The 23,086-nt window shown below is 37.8% G+C and overlaps 1 pseudogene across 1 annotated transcript; it reads left to right on the top strand.

The window, feature by feature from the left end:
- Window positions 1-5,066: 5,066 nt before the first annotated feature.
- Window positions 5,067-22,818, top strand: LOC114282938 (uncharacterized; annotated as a pseudogene). The gene is made up of 13 exons (XR_014346057.1): window positions 5,067-5,408; window positions 5,510-5,607; window positions 7,166-7,331; window positions 7,430-7,516; window positions 8,454-8,672; window positions 8,777-8,830; window positions 9,237-9,311; window positions 9,657-9,750; window positions 19,599-19,730; window positions 19,886-20,002; window positions 20,115-20,965; window positions 21,388-21,531; window positions 22,576-22,818. The product of XR_014346057.1 is annotated as an uncharacterized LOC114282938 (transcript).
- The last annotated feature ends 268 nt before the right edge of the window (window positions 22,819-23,086 follow it).

The following is a 23,086-nucleotide window of genomic DNA, read 5'->3' on the forward strand; positions in this document are numbered from 1 at the left end:
AGATAGGGGATGGACTCCATTAGCACCATTTTTATGTGTGCTTATTATATTGAAGTGTTTTTACATGATTATTGATACAGCACTAAAATGTGTATCAAATGGGAAGTATGAAGTGTTTTGATATGAGCATGAGTCTCATTTGTTTTGTTGATATTGGAAGTGATGTGAATATGATATATAATTCACTGTTGTAAGTTTGGCCAGGTTCTGAGCCATGTTGATAATAATGGAAAGTGAAATGTGTCTTAGACATTAGTGTCATGAGACTGTTTAAAGATAAAATTGATTATCTTGGTTAACCATCTATTGAATGCTATAGCTTTATTCAATGCTTATATTTGGTTTAGTATTTTTCTACTGGGCTGTGGCTCACCCTTTATGGGAACATCATTTTCAGGTTCAGGTGATAAGCTACCTCCACGGACTTAGCCTGGAAGGATTTGATGTTTGGGATTTTGAAGACTTGTCTTTAGTTATATGTTTTATTTTGTTATTTTTGAGATTTCATGTAAACATTCAAGCCTAGGGCTTAACTTGTAAATGAGTTAGTACTCATCCTTTTTGTGTCCAAGTGTTAGCTTGGAAAGATGTAAGCCCTTAGGGCATTTATTTTGATGTTGCAGAATGTTACATGTGATGTCTTTCAATAAGAATACTCTGATGAATAACTCAAATGATTCGTTTTCTTTCATAAATGCATGTTAATGTTATGGTTGTTATGGGTTTATTTTGAGGGCGTTACAGTCTGAGTCTCAAGGTCGGTCAAAAATGGGGTGTCTACACAGCCCAAAACAAGTTTCTAATGTGAAACTCCTCATCAACATCAATCACATAAAAGAATCTCACACTATGTGCTTGCATCCTCATAAAATAACTTTGAAGTGATTCGGCATCACCTTCCCCAAGCCTCAACCTTCTAGCTCTCTCAATGTAATTTCTTGTATCTCGCTCATCAAATGTCAATGACTCGTATCCCCCTGCTTCGACAACCATTGAATGAAAGTTCATAGACACCCCAATCCCTGCTTCATCATTAATTTCTAATCTTCTCTTCACAGGAGTAAGAATTTTCTTATTCATTGCAAAATGACGTGAGTCGGTGGGAATCAAATCATGATTATGCTCAAGATTAATTGTGGTTAATTTATATCTCCCATCCTTTTGTACACTACCTCGTACCCTTGCTGTGCAACCAATTTTTGTGGACAAACATGGCTTTAGAGGGTTGACTTCTGATGTCTTTCTTCTCTACTCCGCTCGAGAACATTCAATTGAAAAGTTTAGCAATTGCCCATCATCTCCAAAATGTTGTGCTCTATGAGCTATAGAAAATCCGACATGCTTAGCATATTTGCCATAAAATGTGTTCACCTCTTCCCTTGAGCTAAAACACATACCCTTTTTAGGTTCTTCAACGTGTTCGCCCTCATTTATTAAAGGATTCTCACCTTCAACATTTGAATCAACCTCCATTTCTCCACTTTGCGTACTGAAATAACAATTAAACAAATATCATTACAGATTATGGAACTAAACTTCATATTTCAGATTTTATATAAACTGTTTACAGATTATGGAACTACACAGTTTACAGATTATGGAAATTATATGAAGTTTGCTACCAAGCTTATGAAGTTTGCTACCAAGCTTACAGATTACAGATTATGAAGTTTGCTACCACAGTTGAGCACAATTACTCATAAAAATTATATAAATTTTATTTGGTTAAAATGGTGCTATGGTTGCAGAAAATCCATAAATAAAATGTTGAGGGATACAATTTCACACATATTCTAGTTGAGCATAATGCCCAGATTATCTTTTTGCTACCAAGCATGCCTTTCTTGGCTGGAGGGCCACGGACTGTAGCCAAACAGAGTGCCGGAGTTGGAAGAGTGGAGTTCCAATATGCACTATCAATGCAAGGTAACAGTGGATGAAACTTCATTTCACACTCAGTAATTGCAATTCTATGCAGAAGGGATCCAAGAAAATGGAGGCCCCCACTTTTTTCATGTATATTTTTATTATCTTTATTTTAATCTGTGAAGGGGTTTGCTCTTGTAGGAACTTAGTGACGATTACCACCTAGAGCCAACTCACTAACGGTGATGTTTCACTATGTCAATCTAGTGTAGCCAAGTTAGTCAAATCAGTTAACAGATTTGTCCACAGCTAACAGATTTACCTAAAAAACATAACTCTTGTCCAAAATGACAAAATGATTATAGTTTACAGATTATATTTCAGATTTCAGAATTAGCATATAACTGAAAGATTAGCATATGAAATTGATTTTTTACCTCATAAACCAGATTGATGGACAGAGACAGAGCAGAGAAAAACCAAACAAAGCAAAATTACAGGAATTCTGAGGATAGATGAGAGCTAGTAATCTGATATGGTGGAAGAGGAGGAAATTTCACATTCTTCTGAAGAAATGAGTTAACATCTGAGGCCCACTTCCACAACCCATACGGAGAATTTCAATCCTTCTGGAGAAAGACTAGCCACTAGTTTTTGTAGAAATTCCCGGCGAGCTATGGTGGAAGAGGAGGATGGCGGCAAGAGGTGAGGATAGGCGGGGGAAGACAGACGAGAATAGACGAGGATGGCGGCGAGAGTTGAGGACATATGAGGGAAGACAGAAATTCCCGCTTTTTCCTTTCTTTTTTTTTTTTTTTTCCAGCTGTGTTTACACATCAGCTGCCACCTCATCACCACGTCACTAGGGGTCACCACGTCACTGGGTGTATGTAGCGGCATTGTTATTTATTAAGGCAGATGATAATTAATAATATTTTTTATTATATATTATTAATTTTTAATTTTTAGAGATAATTTAAAATTATTATAAAAAATATTATTAATTATAAGTTTTAGCGACAGTTTAAAAAAGTTGTTACAAAAAAGTCATTAATTTTCAATTTTTAGTGACAATTTGAAAAATTCGTCACAGAAAAATGTCACTAATTATAAGTTTTTAATGATAATTTATAAAAATTGTGATAAAAAAAGTTACTAATTGTCAATTTTTAGCGACATATGTAAAAAATATCACAAAAGATTATTTGTAACGACGATTATACTAGAACTTATTTTGAATAAGAGTTGATGAGAATTAAATCTAACTATAATTTATCCTAAATTGTATTATTTACATGTTCTTGAATAATGAAAAATTCCAACATGTATTAAGAGCATCAACAATGGAGTAGCTAAACACTGTGTTAGTGTCAGTTGCTAATTTTTAGCAAGTCATTTTCTGTTTTTGCTCTCACAATGGAGCTGTTAGTAGGTGTGTTAGTGGTGTGTGTTAAAATGTTTGTTATCTGCAGCTAGCGTTTTAGCTAGCGAAGGATAACGTTGTTTTGTTTTACCGGTTGACCGGCCAAATGTCCGACCGGCTGACCAGTCAACGGCAAATTTTTATTTTATTTTTTTTAACTTGTTGGGAATTTTTTTTTTTTTTGACTTGAAATTTAATTTTGGGCTTGAAATTTTTGATTAAACTAAATTATTTATTTATTTTATTTATTATATACATATATATATATATATATATATATATATTTAACACACATCTTAACACACCTCTTAACACATCCATTGTACCACCATTCATTCACTATTCACTCACTAAATTAACAAACTCTTAACACATATTTTTGGATCCCACTTTTAACACTTTTTGTCATATAACACACTTTAACACACAATTTTAACATATCCATTGTGGATGCCCTAAGTGTGTAATTTTGTCTCATACTTAGCTAATAACGCTAAAAAACAAAATTATATGAAAATTCACTTTTTAAATTTACTTTGGTGCATTTTGGCAACAAGTTAAAAAAAGTCAATTTTTTGGCTTTTTAGTTTCTTTAGCCAAAAAAAGTCATCTTTTTTATCCAAAAGAACACAGCTTTTTGCCAAAAAAGTCACTCAAAAAATCAAAAAGTTAATTTTTTACCAACTTCCCAAAACACTCATTTCTAGACTATGTGAAGAAGATATTAATTGATAATTGAAAAATATTTAATTATTAACTCATTATATTTTTTTAACATATCACTAAATTTAAAAAGTAAATCTAACTTTTAAATTTAATGGGTCGCTTGGCAATGACTTTTTTAGTTGATCTTTTGGCTTTTTAAGTTTTTTAGCCTGAAACTTTTTTGTTTGTTTGGTTTTTTGTTTGGCTTTTTTAGCTTTTTAGCTTTGAAATGGCAATTTTTTTTTTGTCCTTTTGTGATTTTTGACTTTTTTTATTTTTATTTTTTTTTGTCCTTTCACTACAAGAATTTACACATTTGGCGACCACTTTTGCCGACCAAAAAAATTTTGGTCGCGAAAAAATGACATTTGGCGACCAAATATTAATTAGTCGCGAATGATCATTATTTTTGGCGACCAAATATTATTGGTCGCAGAAGGTTATATTTTAGCGACCAAAAAATGAGTTGGTCGCAGAAAGTGGTATGGTTTTGGCGACCAACTACAAATTTGGTCGCGGAAGGTCACATTTTGGCGACTAAAAAATAAGTTGGTCGCGTAATATCAAAAATAAGTTGGTTGTGGAATTGGCGACCAAAATTTTGGTCGCCAAAAAACTTATTTTTAGCGACAAAAAATATTTTAGTTGCCGTATGTTGAGTTTTGGCTACTAGAACAATGTAGTCGCCGAATGGAAAATAAAAAATTATTTTTTATCTTTTGGCGACCAAAATTTTGGTCGCCAAAAAATTTATTTTTAGCGACTAAAAATATTTTAGTTGTCGTATATTGAGTTTTGGCTACTAAAACAATGTAGTCGTCGAATGGAAAATAAAATTAAAATATTTGTCAAAAAAAATTAAATTTATGTCAAAATTTTAAAATTAAAATTATTTAATATTAATATTTGTCAAAATCAAAATTAAATTTATGTCAAAAAAAATTTAATCACCAAAAAATTTATTTCAAATTTAGGAGGATTTATAAAATTACAACTCCCTCTCTTTCCATGATTTATAAAATTACAAATTTTGGAGGATTTGGAGGGACACATGTTTTCCCCTTATTTTGGAGGGATCTTTGAACTCGCTCATCCCTCTCTCTCGTCCCTCTCTCTCATCCCTGTAAAGAAACCGGAGCTGCGATTGAACCCTTGAAAACTTTCTCTCGCTCATCCCTCTGTCTCATCCCTGTAAAGAAATCGGAGCTGTGATTGAACTCTTCAAAACTTTCTCTTGCTCATCCCTCTCGTCTCTGTTTTAGGTGGAGAAGTTGGAGCCGATTAAACTCTTCAAAACCCTCTCACTCATCCCTTTCTCATCCCACTCGTCTTTGTGTTGTGTAGACAAGCAAGAGTTGACTCCTCTCATACGCTAAAAACGGCGGCCAGAAACCCTACAAAGTGTTTTGGGCAAGTGGGTATGTTCCAACTATGTATGTTTGTATAAACCCATAAATTTAATTTTCAGTTTCTTGGTTGTGTGTCTAATTAGTGTCTCAATTGTGGTTTCAACAGTGAAAAAGATGCTCAGATGTGTATATATGATGCTTCTTGGGATACCCATTTCGGTTTCTGCTGTGACATTGATGAAGAAACTTCCTATGAGCTCACTGGTAAGTTTGGGTTTATTGTTTGATTGTCCTGTTGTACTACTCAATTTTCTTACACGGTTGAATGCCCAGTTTGATGTTAATTAGTCAAGGAGGGGTATTGCCTAGTATAGTTAAATATTGAAATTGAGCAATACAACCGTGTAAGTATTGCCTATTGTATTGCTTGATTTTCTTACACGGTTGGTGTTTAATTGATGTTTTTCTTGTTAATTGTTCTATCATTAGGTATTCTTGTGCATTAGTGAGCTGTTTACCTCATGATAAAGTTAGAAACACCATGATCAATTGGGAGAAATTAATGCTTAGGTTTTCTGCTTGTTTGAATGTTATTGTAATGTTAGGAGGCTTCACTATCAAAATTTAGTGTTAGATTAATAGTTTTTCTTTTTCTATGCACACAACTCTTGTAGGTTTACTTGGGGTGTTATCTGTTAGGCCTGACCTCGATTTTAACTCTGCAAAAATAGATTATGGTAATTCAGAGGCTCAGTTAGGTTCTCCTTTGAATACATTATCTGGAAGCACTCTTTCTTGTGGGGAAGTCTAAGCACTGGCTTGTTCTAATGGACAAGCCGGCAATTGGTGTTGTCACAAAAGCACAGATTGTTGATTATTATACTCAACTACTAACCACGGTGTTGTCACAAAGGCAATTGGTGTTGTCACAAAGGCACAGATTGTTGGTAATTACCAGGTATTGATGAACTCTACATCTATATATATATACACACACGCAATACAGTGTTTGTATGTATCAATGATAGTAGTCATATGGTCTCTCCTTAGTGTTTGGCATGCCTATAAGGTGTTTGTTTTTTGGTCTATGTTAAAATGTTTGGAGGAAAGAAAGAAAGAAAATTCACATTGATTATCTAATTTACGATCTCTGTCTCTTTTTTTTTTTTCTTAAGTTTGATTCTAGTATTTATATGAATGTGGTATATGATTTGATTCTTTTCTGAGGAAAATTTCTTGGATTTTGCTGTTGATTTTATGGATTTTAATTAATTATTTGTTTATTTTTAAATTTTTGTCTCACTTGGAATTCTGTGTTTTGTTCCGTCTTCTATGTGAACATCACAGTCAGTTGTCCATTGCCCTTGATGTTTTGTGAGTATATATAAACATTAATTTATATATAGGAGATGTATCTGTTTCCACCTAGTGTAAAATTTTAATTTACACCCCTCTGTAACTTGTGTGTAAACTTTCACAAATCCTACCTTTGTATTTCATGCTTATCTTATACCTTTCAATCTTGCCAAATTTCAGTTAAATTGAAGGTCAAGAGTTTTCTAATCCGTATCGCTTTCGTATATATAGTCATATTATACACAAAATGCAAGTGTATGGATAGCCTAATTTTTTTTTTTTTTTATTGCTGATTGATCTAATACTTGGCACGCATGAATGGCAAAAGTTGAGCATGAAATCCATCGGCAGGATTTGTGAAAGGTGGCTTGCATAAAATGTTATAGATGTGTGTAAGAATAAAAATGTCTTACAGCAGGTGTAAATGGATCCCTACCCATATCTATCTATCTTTCTTTGAATGCAGAAGTACTTAAATGATGTGAAGTTTCAGTGGTCAATACTATAGAACCACCAGTAATTCTATGGTTTGACACGTGACCAATCTTTTCATTGGGAGTTCACTGCCTTCATCAAATTCAATTGGAAGATGGTTTGGGGAATCTGTTAGAGCAGCTATAATTCATACCAGTGTAAAGGGTTTATCGATTATACCTTTTCTAAGCTTAAGTAGTATTTCATGCAGTCTCTGTGACTCAGACACTCACATTTGTGACTGTTGATTTGCCAGTCTTTTCTAACAAATGCTCGGGGATATCCGTGTCTGTCAAAGTGTCACCAAAAGCTGTTGTCTGTGTTTTTTAACCATTCAATACAGGTAGCGTTGTCATTTTCTGTATATCAAATTTTAGTGCTGAAGAGACACTTGGATCTCAAAATTATGTTTTTAATGATTACTGTGTTATACTTTGTTGTAGAATGTTGCTGTTATTAAGATTTCAAATATTATTTTTGGGAAATCAGTGGGATAACTGACAACTGTCATATAAATATCTATATTCTATTCTTTATTCTGTGGCAATGTTTCTTGCTGCACAAAGTCTATTTTCTTTTCTTTTCCTTCTTTTTTGTTCGGCGCGGGGGGGGGGGGGGGGAAGGAGTAGGCATTCAGAATCTGTCATTTCAGTTATATAATGTTAAGGTGCTTAATTGAAACAAAATTGGTAGTTGGCCATTCAATGCAATGCAGATTTTGTGATGATTGATTTTTCTTTGTAGCTGGAATGTTCCAATAGTTTTCTGATTCATTTCCAATTTTATACGATGGCGCAAATGTTAAAATTTCTTTCGTTCCTTTCTTTTGCATCTTTTCCATTGTACCATTTAAAATTTGTCAAGTACCTCTGTCGTACACTTGTCACTAAGGTATGGGATATGTTTCTGACATGTCTAGTTGGACATGCCCAACAAATATGTTTAAGTTGTAGAGCTTACTACAAAACTATGCATAAAACTCCCATCATATGCGTAAAAAAAGCCATGTTTTGGTAACATATTTTACCTTTAAATAATTAATAAATAAAATAATTATGAAATTGGGATTGCGAATTAGATAAATTTGACACGTATACATACTGGCAACTAATGCCCATACTTGAGTCCTTATAACATAGATTCACAATAATTTAAGACATAGTAGGTGATTAATTTAGGCCTACTGCAGAAACAAAAGTTGTTCTTTCTTATGATTTTCTACACGACATTGTCATTCCGCAATATATGCTGATCTTTCTCTTTTGCAATGTCTTCCTCAGGCAGTAGTTTCTGGGAAACCAGAGCACAGCCTTCCCACAGGAAGTTCAGAGTTGGCTGTAAATCACATTGACAGTAAGTTGGTGATGGTGGCTGGGGTGGTAATTGGTACTGAAGGCTGGTGGTTAATATTGTTTAAGCCGTATTAAACTTGGCATAAATTATTCAAATATTTGAATGGAAGAGTTCAGCACTTATTCAAATATATGTGTCGGAATAAAGTATAGCTGAGTTCATTCTCGTTGTCTTAATATCTTATCAGCAATTATGGCATGTGTTGCAGTTTGACAGTGAAGGTCATGACACTTCTGTTCTCGTGTTGTAGGTACTGATGGTTGTGGGAGCTGGACGTGGACCTCTTGTTAGAGCATCGTTTCAGGTCTACTCTTATGTCTATGTTGCGTGGAGATGAACATGGATGGAAACACAAAATTTGGATTTGACATATTACATAAATGCTAAATGCTAAAATGTCGACTTCCCTGAAATGGAAAATCAAGAGAGATGTCGATATTTACGTGTTCGACCTGTGTTAGAAAAGTTTTTGGTTATATATACACACTCATAGATGTATATAAAAGAAACTATTTTAAACATCTAGGATGTCATAATTAGTGTACATACATCAATGCTCAATTCCTTGGGAGTTGTGCTTGCACTACTTTGCTTTATAGTTTTTTCATATTAGTTGTGGCTTATGTTTCTGAAAGGGGCTGCTTGATTTTATTGCAACTTTGATCTTTTTTGTTAAAAACCTTATTTTGCTTTTCTTATCTTCATAATAGGCAGCTGAAGAAACTGGACGGAAGTTGAGAGTTTATGCAGTGGAGAAAAATCCAAATGCAATTGTCACACTTCATGTAAGTTGTCAAATCCAATCATTTGAATCTGATTATTATTGTGCCTTGTTATAATGTAATTTGATGGTGTGGTTCTTGTTATGCATGCAAATATTGTACCCACTGAAATTTTTGTAAAACTAGACTTTTTTAGGCTTTTACACTGGTCTAGGGTTTGTAAGTTAGTTCATGTCTTGATTATGTTGAACATTGGTCTGCAATAGTCACTCTGGAATTAGGAGGAGCAGGATTCTGTATTATTTGTGTTGCACTTGTTTTTCAGAAGGATTACCAATCTAAATCATATAGATTCACTTATGCTGACCTTTTTTTTCCCCTTCCTCTGAATTTTCTTGTACTGAACAGGGTATGAATGACAGAGTTGTCCCACCCTCAATGACAGATTTTGTGCAGCGGCTTCTACCAAGGGGCGATGGTGCATAAGCTCCTTTATAACCGGGTATGCATAAGTTGTTTCTGTTCTGCTTTGAAGTTGTTCTGTTTGGCCTACTGTTCGAAGCTGTTTTTGCTGTGTTATTGTTCTATTTTTCATCTTTTGGTTGCTCTTGATTGACTTCTCACCAATCTTTGTGCACTTTCCGATTTGTTGATGTAATTTTGCATGTTTTTTTCTTTATCATCAATAAATCTTTATCTTTGCTGTTCAAAAAAACAAAAGGAAAATGGACTTCAATCTAGGAAACTAATTCTTTTTGGTGTGAGATGGCTACACTCATATTAATAACATTAGAGGATTGATACAATCTCAATATACTTTTAGATGTAGAAATGGTTCAATTGCTAGGTGTCCTGTAACGCCCTCAAAATAATAACAATAAACCCATCAGATAAGACATGAATTTACATTTAAACTAACCGCATTCCTTTCATTCATTAGAATTCTAAGACATAAGTATTACATGTTTAACCTCATAACAAAATGCCCTACGGGCTTACAGCTTTCCAAGTTAACACTTGGTTACAACAAAGAGTCCTAACTCGTTTACACATTAAGCCCTTGGCTTGAAATTACATGTAATACATCAAAGTAAAACGACAAACTATGCCCGCCACAAGCCTCCCAGCTATGTCCTTGGAGGTGGCATGCTTCCTGTACCTGAAAATGATATTCCCATATAGGGTGAGCCACAGCCCAGTAGAAATACACTAAACCAACCATGGACAATGACTAAAACATTAGCAATTGATAGTTGGTCAACACTGATTCAATCACATAAATTACATATTTATGTCAACGACTTACAAGTCCCAATTACTTTTCATTTTCCCTTTTTCAACAGATAAGCATGCTAGCTCTATCATCATTTCCACAGATATGTATAAAAACTATATCTCACATTCAGATAAGCATAAAAGCTATATCCACATTCTCAACAGATATGTATATCAACAATATCCACAGATAAGCATACAAGCTGTATCCACACTCTACAACAGATATGTATATCAACAATATCCACAGATAAGCATACAAGCTGTATCCACACTTTACAACACTTCACAAAGATAAGCATATGAGCTCTATCTTCACTTCTCTAGACAAGCATATGAGCTCTGTCTACGGAGTACATCCCCTATCTCCTCCAAATACCTATCCGGTTTAGAGGTCCATCCCCTATCTTCCCCTAAACCGCGGAGTACATCCCCTATCTCCTCCTCTACACACAAAATATATAAACACATTGGTTCTATATACAGTCACACAATACATACAATTAATGTATTCAATTAACCGTCAAGTTCCATGACACATTCCATTGATTAGTTTCCGTTTACCTAATCATCATGCATTGTCTACAACAATCTCGACTATCCTCCACCGATAGCCCCAAGCAGTTATTTCTAAAACAGAAAATAATTGCACAAATAGATATTCAATCAACATTTCATTTCCTCATTTCTCACCAATTAATTATCCCAATTAATTAAACAAGGTAATTTGGCCATTTTCCATAATTACCATTTCAACCCTTAGGTCCCATTTTCATCAATGATTCAACAATCATTCCATTTTCTTCATGCCAAACATGCATCTAGGTTTATTATGAATGAAACCCCAACCTTTGTAAAATTACACAAAAGCCCCAAACTTTCACAAAATTACCCAACCAAGCCCAACATCTCAAAATACCAAAATTTAAAGACAAAACCCATAGAGAGGAGTAGGTTATCCCTACCTCAAATTCGGAGTCCCAAAGGAGAAGACGACAAAACCCAACGTGCTCCAAAACCCGAGATTTTCAGATTAAAATGAAGCCCTCGACGATCAACAACTTTTTTGTAAAGGCCAAAGGTGAGTAAATCACTCCTACTAGATCAAAACCTAGAGAGAAGGTAGAGTCTAGAGTGAGAGGCTCAACAATGGTGATTTTGGAAAAGTAAGAGAGAGAAGAGAAAGTGAAAAAGTGATTTGGAAAGTCACAACTTCGGGACTTAAACCCAGTCTTCCGCTCGAGCGCAAAAACACCCCGCTCGAGCGGCCACTCACAGACTTCCGCTCGAGCGGCCAAACTCCCGCTCGAGCGCAGAATGCACTCGCTCAGCACTTTTGCAGAACCAGGCCTCCGCTCGAGCTCCCAATCCCTACGCTCGAGCTCACAACACTGCACAACAAGATACTGGATGGATGTATTCCCCGCTCGAGCGCCAGCACCTCCGCTCGAGCGGACAGGCCAAAAATCTAGGCAACTAGTTTTGGTTTCTAAACTCAACCAACCTGAAACAAAACCACCCAACACATCCTATAACTCAAATACGAAGTAAAAGGATGTAAACACAATAATAACAACTACCAACATCCACAGACACATGTCCGGATCACGGTATAACAAGGGTAAACCCGGGATCGCTATAACCTCCCCCCCTTAAAGAATTTCGCCCCCGAAATTAAGCACAAGTTTTCAAAAAACAAGTTTTTCTCCAATTTAGACAATGCTACACTTGAACATTCAACAATTCGACCCATTACCGGTCATCCCATCCCTTTAACAAGAGACATATCACAATATGTAAACAACATATGTACTTTCAACATGCATTAACATTATGCACTATCTTTCCAATTTCAACAATATACTTAACACATATAATGTTACATTCAACTTCCATATGAGGCAAGTTCCAAAACATACTTCCAATAATCAAAACATTTTCAATGTTTCACAACTTAAGACATATATAAAAGCTCTTAAGTTCAACAAGATGTAAAATTTAAATATAAGATTACATAACAACAAACAAGTCCGGATATTTCTCTCGGACTTCCAACTCACGTTCCCAAGTGGCTTCCTCCACTCCGTGATGTTTCCACAAGACTTTCACCAAAGGAATGGTCTTGCCACGCAGGACCTGATCCCGCCTATCCAAGACCCGAACCGGTCTCTCCTCATACGAGGCAGCCTCATCTACCTCTAAATCAGTCCAATCCAACACATGTGATGGATCTGGCTCATACTTCCGAAGCATACTCACATGAAACACGTCATGTACCCCGGACAACTGCGGCGGTAAGGCTAACCGATAAGCAACCTCACCAATCCTCTCAAGGATCTCAAAAGGACCAATAAACCGAGGGGATAACTTCCCACTCTTCCCAAACCTCATCAGACCTCGCCTAGGTGATATCTTCAGAAAGACATGATCACCTACCTCAAACGCCAAAGGCCTCCTCCTACGGTCGGCATAACTCTTTTGTCGACTCTGGGCTGTAACAAGCCTCCTACGGATAAGCTCAACTTTCTCCGTCGTCTCCCTAACCAACTCCGGACCCAACAAAGGTGCATCACCCACCTCGGCCCAACAAACTGGAGACCTACACGGTCGGCCATACAAGGCCTCAAACGGTGCCATACCGATGCTAGACTGAAAACTGTTGTTGTAGGCAAACTCTACCAATGGTAAGTGCCTCTCCCACGTCCCACTGAAATCCAGGACACAACCCCGAAGCATATCCTCGAGGATCTGAATAGTACGCTCGGACTGCCCATCAGTCTGAGGATGATAGGCCGTACTAAAGGTCAACTTAGTGCCCAAGGCACTCTGCAAACTCTGCCACAACCTAGCAGTAAAACGAGGATCTCTATCTGAGACGATCGTCACTGGGACCCCGTGCAATCTCACTACGTCCCGAATATACAAATCGGCAAGATGATCTACCGAATCTCTCACACGCATAGGCATAAAGTGCGCCGACTTAGTCAACCGGTCTACAACCACCCAAATAGCATCACTACCCCGTTGAGTCCTCGGAAGACCTACAACGAAGTCCATAGTGACATGCTCCCACTTCCACTCGGCAATAGGCAAGGGTTGCAACAAACCCGCTGGCCTCTGATGCTCGGCCTTCACTTGCTGGCAAGTAAGACACTTTGATACGAAAACAGCCACATCTCTTTTCATACCCCGCCACCAAAACTGGCGACCCAAATCCTGATACATCTTAGTACCCCCCGGATGCACCGCAAGGCGCGAATGATGAAACTCTCGGAGTACTTCCTCTCGGCAAGCCTCCGGTACAAACAAACGGTCTCGGTATCTCACACTCAGGTCGGGATACACCGTCAAACCTTTCTCAACTTTCCTACTGGAGATCTTCTCTCGGAGGGATTCTACCTCAAGGTCACCTCTCTGTGCCTCTAACACTCTAATCACAAGTGTAGGCTGCGCAACAACAGAAAACAAGGCCGCAGCCTCGACAGATTCGCCCAGTAGCAAATCAAACTCGCCCAGTGCTCCCAACATCACCCATTCCCGGATGGCTATACTAGCAACATCACTAATGGTCTTCCTACTAAGGGCATCGGCCACAACATTGGCCTTTCCCGGATGATAATGTAACTCAAAATCATAATCCTCAATGAACTCCATCCACCTCCTCTGCCTCAAATTCAAGTCTCTCTGTGTAAACAGATACTTCAAACTCTTATGATCCGAGAATACCTCAAACTTCTCACCATAAAGGTAGTGCCTCCAGATTTTCAAGGCAAAAATCACTGCTGCTAACTCTAGGTCGTGTGTGGGGTAATTCTTCTCGTGTATTTTCAACTGTCGTGAGCCATAAGCTACCACTTTCCCCTCTTGCATCAACACACAACCCAAACCCTCTCGTGAAGCATCACAATAAACCGCATAACCCAACCCTCTCTCCGGAATAATCAATACCGGAGCGGTGGTCAATCTAACTTTCAACTCTTGGAACGACTTTTCACAAGTCTCACTCCACACAAACTTGACTCCCTTTCGAGTCAGTCTAGTCAACGGTGACGCTAACCTGGAGAAATCTTTCACAAACCGACGGTAATACCCAGCCAATCCCAGAAAACTGCGGATCTCAAACACACTCTTAGGCTGTGCCCAATCTTGCACTGCCTCAACCTTGGATGTATCAACAGACACCCCTTCCCCGGATACCACGTGGCCTAAGAATTTGACTTCCCCCAGCCAGAACTCACACTTCCCAAACTTGGCATACAGCCTATGGGCTCTAAGTAACTCAAGCACCACTCTCAAGTGTGCCTCGTGCTCCTCCTCAGAAGACGAATAGATAAGGATATCGTCCACAAAAACAACCACAAAGCGGTCTAAGAACTCCCGGAAAATCCGGTTCATCAAGTCCATAAAGACTGCCGGTGCATTGGTAAGCCCAAATGGCATCACCAAAAACTCATAATGGCCATACCGCGTACGGAATGCCGTCTTAGGAACATCTTCCTCCCTGACCCTCAACTGATGGTAACCCGATCTCAAGTCTATCTTAGAGAAACAATGGGAACCCTTCAACTGGTCAAACAAATCATCTATACGGGGCATAGGATACTTATTCTTAACCGTAGCCCGATTCAACTTCCTGTAGTCAATACACAATCTCAAGGCACCATCTTTCTTTTTAACAAAGAGGGCCGGTGCTCCCCACGGTGAAACACTAGGGCGAACAAAGCCCTTATCTAGCAATTCCTGGAGCTGAACTTTCAACTCAACCAACTCTGCCGGAGCAAAACGGTAAGGTGCCATAGAAATCGGCGCCGTACCCGGCACTAAATCAATAGAGAACTCTATCTCTCGGTGAGGTGGCAAACTAACAAGATCTTCGGGAAAGACATCCGAATACTCACAAACCACCCTCGGCAATATATGCTGGGTCTCACCACTCTCACCACTCTTAAAGCTAGCAAGTAGACTACTAAGCTCACTTCGCCCTCGCGAATCATACCCCGGTGGCAAAACACTACCAACCCGGTCTCCCAAGAAATGGAACCACTCCCCGCTCAAGGTACACAATGTAACCCTCTGGCGGTAGCAATCAATAACAGCCCGGTATGACGATAACCAGTCCATACCCAAAATAACATCAAAACCCTTCATGGGCATGATAACAAACGGAAAAGGAAGCCTATAATCGGCGACCTCTATATCACATCCTCTAACACCCTGTTTCAGGATCAACTCACCACCCAAAGGCGATACCACACAAATAGGAGATGCTAACTGTGCTAACTCCAATTCCAAAACAGCTGCAAATGCAGCAGATACAAAAGAATGAGATGCACCCGTGTCTATCAACACATTAGCAACTGAGTTGCAAAACAGAAAAGTACCTCTCACTACTGATGGAGCCGGTACTAAATCCTGCGCGGTAACAGCATACACGCGCCCCGTAGGCCCCTGGTCTACCTGCTCACCTCTCGGAGCAAAAGACTGCTGCACAGACTGGGATGACGAAACTCCCGGATTGGCCCTCGAGGCCTGCACAGACTGAGCTGGCTGAAAACCCTGCGTCTGCCTAGAACCAGACGCTCCCGAAGTGGCACTCAACTGTGGGCAAAACCTCTTCATGTGCCCAGGTTGTCCACACTGATAACAAGTTAAGAGCTGCCCCCTGCCCAAACTCTGACTCTGCGGTCTAGCTGAAGAAGAAGCAGCTTTCTGACCCCCACCCTTCTGCGGGCAAACAGATACCTTGTGACCCAGCTGGCCACACTTGTAACAGGTGAAATCCCCCTGACCACCTCTCCCGGAGCCTACACTCGGCACTGGAAAGGTCGATCTAGCAACACCACCCTGCGACTGCTGAGGGTTAGAACCCCTCTGCCTCCTGCCATCACCCTGACTATCCTGGCTCCTCTTGGAGCCTCTCTGGCCCTCATCCTCCTCCTGCATCATAAGCTCCATATGAGCTGCAGCATCTACCAGGTGTCTATACCCTCGAATGTAAGACCCACCAATTCTCAACTTGAGGCCCCGCCTCAACTTCCGCTCAAACTCATAGCAACGGCGTTCCTCAGACGCCACCAGTTCAGGTGCAAACCTAGACAGACTGGTAAAAGTAGCCTCAAACTCGGCCACCGACAAGCCCTGCTGATTAAGCCGGCTAAACTGATCCCTCAGCTTCTCCCTAGCTGCTGCTGATAAAAACCTCTCCTGAAAAGCATTCACAAACGCCTCCCAAGTACCACCAACACGAGCCTTCTCGTACTTCCACCATTGACCCGCATCTCCCTTCAGTTGGAAGGATGCCAAGGTCACTTTCAGTGCTCCGTCCTCGATGCCAAGCATCTCAAACGTCTTCGTTGTCTGTTCGAGCCATTCATCTGCCTTAAGCGGCTCTTTAGGATCCCCGATAAACTCGTCCGGATTACACCGGAAGAACTCCCTCTTCAAGAAAGAAGGCCCTGCCTCAGCTGCCTGATTCCCAGCTCTAAGAATACCCAAAGCCCCTGCTATCTCTCTGGCCAAGGCACCCATAGCCTGCTGACCTACTGGCTCGGCCACATTGGCCTGCCCAACTCCCTCCTGCACTGCCGGAATCTCACCCTGTAACGGTACTTCCTGCCTCGCAGGTCTACCACGCCTAGCACCTCTTCCTCGTCCTGACATCCTAATAAAGGCAACACAGAACGTTAGCACATTCATAGGTGTGCCAAAACTAAACACTCACGTCCTAATGCATGGACAACTGTAATTCACTCCACATATGCACATAAACACATAAGCACTTACGAATTTCATTTCCGGATAATGATAGTCCCGAGACGTTACTAGAGTTCCGGTTAGAAACAGCATTGATCAAGTGCCTTTCCAACAAGACTCCCAGAAACTCAAGGATCCAATCGACATCCTAGAAATTAAATCCCATACCCACATAGTCACATAAGCATGTTATCAAATAAACACATAGCACATGGTACTACATCTACGTCTCTATCAAGCGAGACAAACCCATTGTGATCCTAATCACTTCCCACGTACCCAAAGTATTCGAACCCGGTACGCTCTGATACCAAGTTGTAACGCCCTCAAAATAATAACAATAAACCCATCAGATAAGACATGAATTTACATTTAAACTAACCGCATTCCTTTCATTCATTAGATGTCCTGTTGGAAAACACAGTAAAAATCTTCATATATATCTTTATAGTGGTATACATTTTGGTTATACAAATAATTATTGGAAAATGCTAACGACTGCCCATAGGGTTGTCATTAATGTTGGTAGATGCGTAAAAAGTGTATTGAAATTGGTAAAAGTGTATAGAAATATGTAAAAGTGTTTAGAAATGTGTAAAAATTATCTTGAAAATCAAACTTTTGTCTTTTTGCTTCACTAACAGTCTATCAACACAAATTATTCTCTTAGAAATTGAATTATTAATCGTCCACCAAAATACCAAATTTAAAACTTATTAATTATTGAAGTTTATGAACTTATTAGGTAATTATTAAAGGGTTGACCGTGCTTATTAGGTATATAATTTGTCTTCATGCTGGGCTCAATTTCATTTGGTTGATTGTTCCTTTTAGTAGTCTACCACTCAAATGTACTTATATTCTGTAGACCAAAGGCTAAATCTCCACCTCAAGATGCTTTACTAAAACTAGAAACAGAGCTAACTTTCACTGAACTATCTCAAGAGAGCTCCATGTTTGTTTTTAAGCTGGGTTTAGTTAAGCTCCAATGCTGCCTCTTGATGAATGGGCTTGTTGTTGATGCTAATGATACTTGCTCGAATTTCTTGTTTAGTTTTTTCTTTTGGTTTTATCTATATGCAATGGACAATGGTGAAATTTTGTATGTTACAAAAATCTGTTTAGAATGTTTAGAATCTGTTACCAAAAATGTGTTACTAAAATGTGGGACCTCTAGTGATGTTTAGAATGTCTCATGTCATTTCTTTATGTCAGTAGCTTTAGGGGAATTGAGTTCTATCCTTTTTTGTATTTTTCTTTCATGATCTTGTCAATTGACCTTGCTTCGGGTCTTTGTCATTTTTGTAAAGCTATGGTTATAATTTTTGCATCATATGAAGGTAATCTTTTATTTTTTCGGAGGCCAAGCAAGTGCCACAATCTCTACATTACAAGAATCGGCAATTATGTTTTGAAGTTTGATTCATTCTTAGTTTTATAAACAGGATGTGGTATTAATTGTTAGTTATATTTATTTACTAATTTAATGGAAGTCCATCAGCCTTTATTTGTTTATCTTGATCTTGGTTTAAAGATGTTTTAGTTTGCTTTCAGTTCAATAACTTCAGCCTCCATCACTTCAACATCATTTTAAAGTCTGGATATCTCTTCTTTTCCCTTTTGTAGGTGCTCTTTCATACCACTTCTTATGAACATTCTGCCTCTGTCAGAACATTCACGGACACGTTGTAACTAAATCTATCACGGGGGGATGGATAAGTAGAAAGTGCTTGAAAATATCGATTTTATACAAGTTCTTTCCTAAGAAGTTGAAAATTTCTATATTTACCTTTGATGTTTTGGACATGTTAGATGAAAACTATCAGTTTCATCAATAAGGATGCAAAGTGCTTAGTCACATAACATAACAGTTGTTAGCAATGATATTGGCTAAGAGGAAACTGGTTATGGTTCCCAACACTGACAAGTCTGACACTACTTGTTACACCAATTTCTCTGGGGCTCTTTACATATTGAGCATTATTTATCTCTCGAGATTTTTCATCCAGCTGGGGGTTGGATAATGTGAGATTTCTTTGGGTAGATCTACAGTGTTCAAATATAGAGGTTATGTTATAGACTTAGCAAAAAAATATAGAGGTTGTAGAAGTTTTATAGTTCCTCCAATACTTCTTATGCTGTGAGCCTTGAACTTATTCCTGCTGCTGATACTTGCTGCACAACCCACCTACCCCTGCAGGATGCCAGTGTGCGAGGCAGGGGCATGTGGGAAGTCATTGGTTGATTTGTCCTCTCATTTTTTGTAGGCTCACTTGAAAGGGATTAATTACACCTTAATTATTTATGTTTCTTGTTCTGCAGACAAGGCAAGCCTTTACACCAGAGCAAATAAATGAAGCATGTTATGTTGACATTAATTCCAACAAGGCTGTCTTTGACAGTTTGAGGAATAACCCAAAAGTGAACTATGATGGGAGGTGCTTCGCTTACAAGGTAAATCCTAATCTTTTCACCTGGAACCCTAGCAGACAATTGAACTTCTCTGTCTTCCCCAAGAGTTCATAGATTGTTACAGGTGCCTGCCCAAAAAGCTTCGAAAAAAAGTTGTCTTTATGCTGAGAATTTACTTGGTCTTTATTTGATTACAGTCCAAACATGCTCTGAAGGACAAGAATCAACTACTTATCCTAATACGTAAATTTCCAGAGGGCATTGCTGTTATTGATCTCAAGGATGCATACCCAACTGTCATGGAGGATCTACAGGTTTGTGTTACCGCCTAAAATAATAGCCAAATACTTGCATGGACTTTGCATTATAACCTTTAATTTTGGTTTTTCTTGGAGTTTTAGAGCAAAATTTGTATTTTCTTCATAGGCTTTGAAAGCTGCTGGTCAAATCTGGCTGTTGTCGAACTTCGACTCGCAATAGGACATAGCCTATCCAAATGACCCTCGAGTGCCAATCAAGGTTGATGACGACCTGAAACTGCTATTCCGGGGAATTGAACTACCACGTGATATGATTGACATTGAGAAGGATCTTCAAAAGAACGGGATGAAGCCCGCCACAAACACTGCAAAAATCTAGACTACACATTAATTTGTCATTAGCATGATCCGTTGAAAAATAATGGTGGATCTTATTATTTTATAGATATGATAGGTCCTATATTTATACATATGGTTCGTACGTAGGAGGTAAAAAGAAAGGGGGGTAAATATTCATGTATCATTTTCTTAGTCATCAAACCAAGACATACTCTCTGAGGATGAACTGTCTAGTACAAAATCTGACTCCATTTTCATTTGGCAGACTTAGCTCGAACAGCATTACACTCTGGTAGGGGCCTCCCCATCAACCATAACTCAGTTGTACCAAATTTGCAGTCATGTGTGAAGAAATTGTTTCTCTAGTCGATGATAAACGTACTTAATTGCCTTAAAATAGCAAGAACATCAAGTACCCAAGACAAAATAGAAACTTGGTTGCAAGGTGGTAGGGGCCGCCCCATCGATCACTCTTGGTGAAGAAAGACTATTGACTAGTTATATACCAAAATACAGAAAAAAAATCTAGACTACACAATAGTTTTTGCCAAGATAGTTTGGGACATAAGTGAGTAGTTCTGTTTCCTGTACATAATGAGATGGAGTTGAGGCTATTGGAAGGAGTAAACCAGGTTGACTTTTTGACTAACCTATTCGCGAGTGGGTTATTATGTTCAGGTGGGCACATTTTTTTGAGAAAATTAGACATTCATGTTTGAGAAAATTATGATCAAGAATGTCTTCCAGCCTGTTATAACATGAACAACAGATCAAGAGAAAACAATATACCGAGCATGTATTATGTGTACCTATGTGCATATATACATCTATGATTAAATGCATAGTGTATGCAAAGCTACTTAACTAATGCATTTTCTTCTTTCTTCCTCTTCTTCTTCTTTTTCTTTTTTTTTAATTATTTATTTTTTATAATCTTTTCCTGTCATCAAAATGAACTAGTGCATATTTAGTATGTTAATTTTGTAGGCAAGTAGTGAAACTGATAGTCATCTCTCAAGCACTCTCTCTCTGCTATCCATTCAGTAGTGATATTTAGTATCTTTTTTTTTTTTTAATTTTAATTTCATTTTTTTTTATAGCTTTTTTACAAATGAAAGAGGCAGAGAATACAAGACAACGTGAGGAGATGCAGCGGCAGCTTTTTGGACTTCAGAGCATGTTGGCGCAAGTTTTGGAAAATCGCAATCTACCAAATTCTCGACAATAGATAGTCATGGTAATTGGTAAGTGTGTTAAACCATATTTGATTATATTTATGTTCAAAGTAAAGGCAAATAAACGTTTGATGAGAATATCATAGAGAAATGATTGTCTTTAAACTAATTTTTGTTTAACTATATAAAAGATGGAATTTACAGTTTAGTTTATGTTGACCAGTATAGAAACTTTAAACATTGTAATGTTCCACTGATCCAAGGATGACTAGTAAAACAATAATTTGTGACTGTTCCATGGAAACCAAAATGTGATAGATAAGGCAAAAACGAGCCGGTTGGGGCAAAAAGTTGGAAACAGCCTGGAAACAACCCGAGATCGTAGCGGTCACCTCGGCCTAGATCAAACAAACTTGTGAAAGCAAGCAATGCTTCGATAGGACGCATTATTAGTTATGTAGGACATAAAAGTGTGACAAAGTAGGCAAAACCGGGGCGTTTGGGGTCCAAAACTGCTCTGAATTAGCTCCTCTCTATTTCTTTTTTTTCCTTCTTTTCTCTTCCTTTGGTGGTCTGCATGGTGAAGTATTGCATCAGTCATGAAGGTGGACTGATCTGGAGCAATTTTGGTGGTCTGCATCAGATCTGTCTGGATGCTTTGGATGGTGTGCTATATATGGTGGTGACTGTCAACACCAATTCATAGTTTGTATTTATAGGTGACAGTCAACTATAAATACAAACTATTAATCATCGATGTATCAAATTTATTAGAGAGCTGCTATATATTATTTTTTGTTTTAAACATTTTTTTATATCACTGATCAATACATGCATGATAAATATAAAGTAATATATTAGTATTTGCTTTTTCTAATACTTATCTCTAAATAAAAACGATTAGAAATAAAACTATCCAATAGTCACAAACTGGTTAAACGGGAAATTGTGGCTCATCCAATTTATTCTATAGACATAAGAATGCTATTGTTTTATTTACAATTTGATAATGGTAGTCATTTTAATTTGCTAATGTGACCTTTGCTTTTCATGGACATTTTTCATTATTTGTCCAATTTTAACTGACATTATTTCTCTTTTTCTTTGGTACAGATGGATGAACTCGTGCACAAAGCTAAATTGTACAGGACAAATTGGCACTTTTTGTATTTTTGGAAGGATTATATATTTTTGTATAGATGTATATGGAAAATATTAGGGTAGACTAGTAGTTATATTTTTGGATGTGTGTGTATAGAAAATATTTGGTAGACTACTAGTTATATTTTTGGGTTGATGTACATGGATAAAAATTTAAAGCATAATAACAAGTACTTGTTATGTGTTTAATTTTTATGCTAAATGAAATATGTAGTTTCGAATTATTTGCGGATGTAAACTTATAATAGTTGTTGACTTTAATTAAACAGGTTCAGAAATGATTGATATATGTATTTTGTTGAATGTTGATGATTCAATTTATTTGTTGGTTTGAATGATTTCTTCTTTTTACAGATTATATTGAATAAATTGGATGAATTATTATAAATTACAGGTTTATTTTGTTGGGTATTGGCGACCAAAATTTGGTTTGGTTTTTATAGTTTTGGCGACCAATTGATTA

Source organism: Camellia sinensis, chromosome 1 (genome assembly GCF_055761805.1).
Source record: "Camellia sinensis isolate YWXY chromosome 1, ASM5576180v1, whole genome shotgun sequence".
Classification (NCBI taxonomy): Eukaryota; Viridiplantae; Streptophyta; class Magnoliopsida; order Ericales; family Theaceae; genus Camellia; species Camellia sinensis.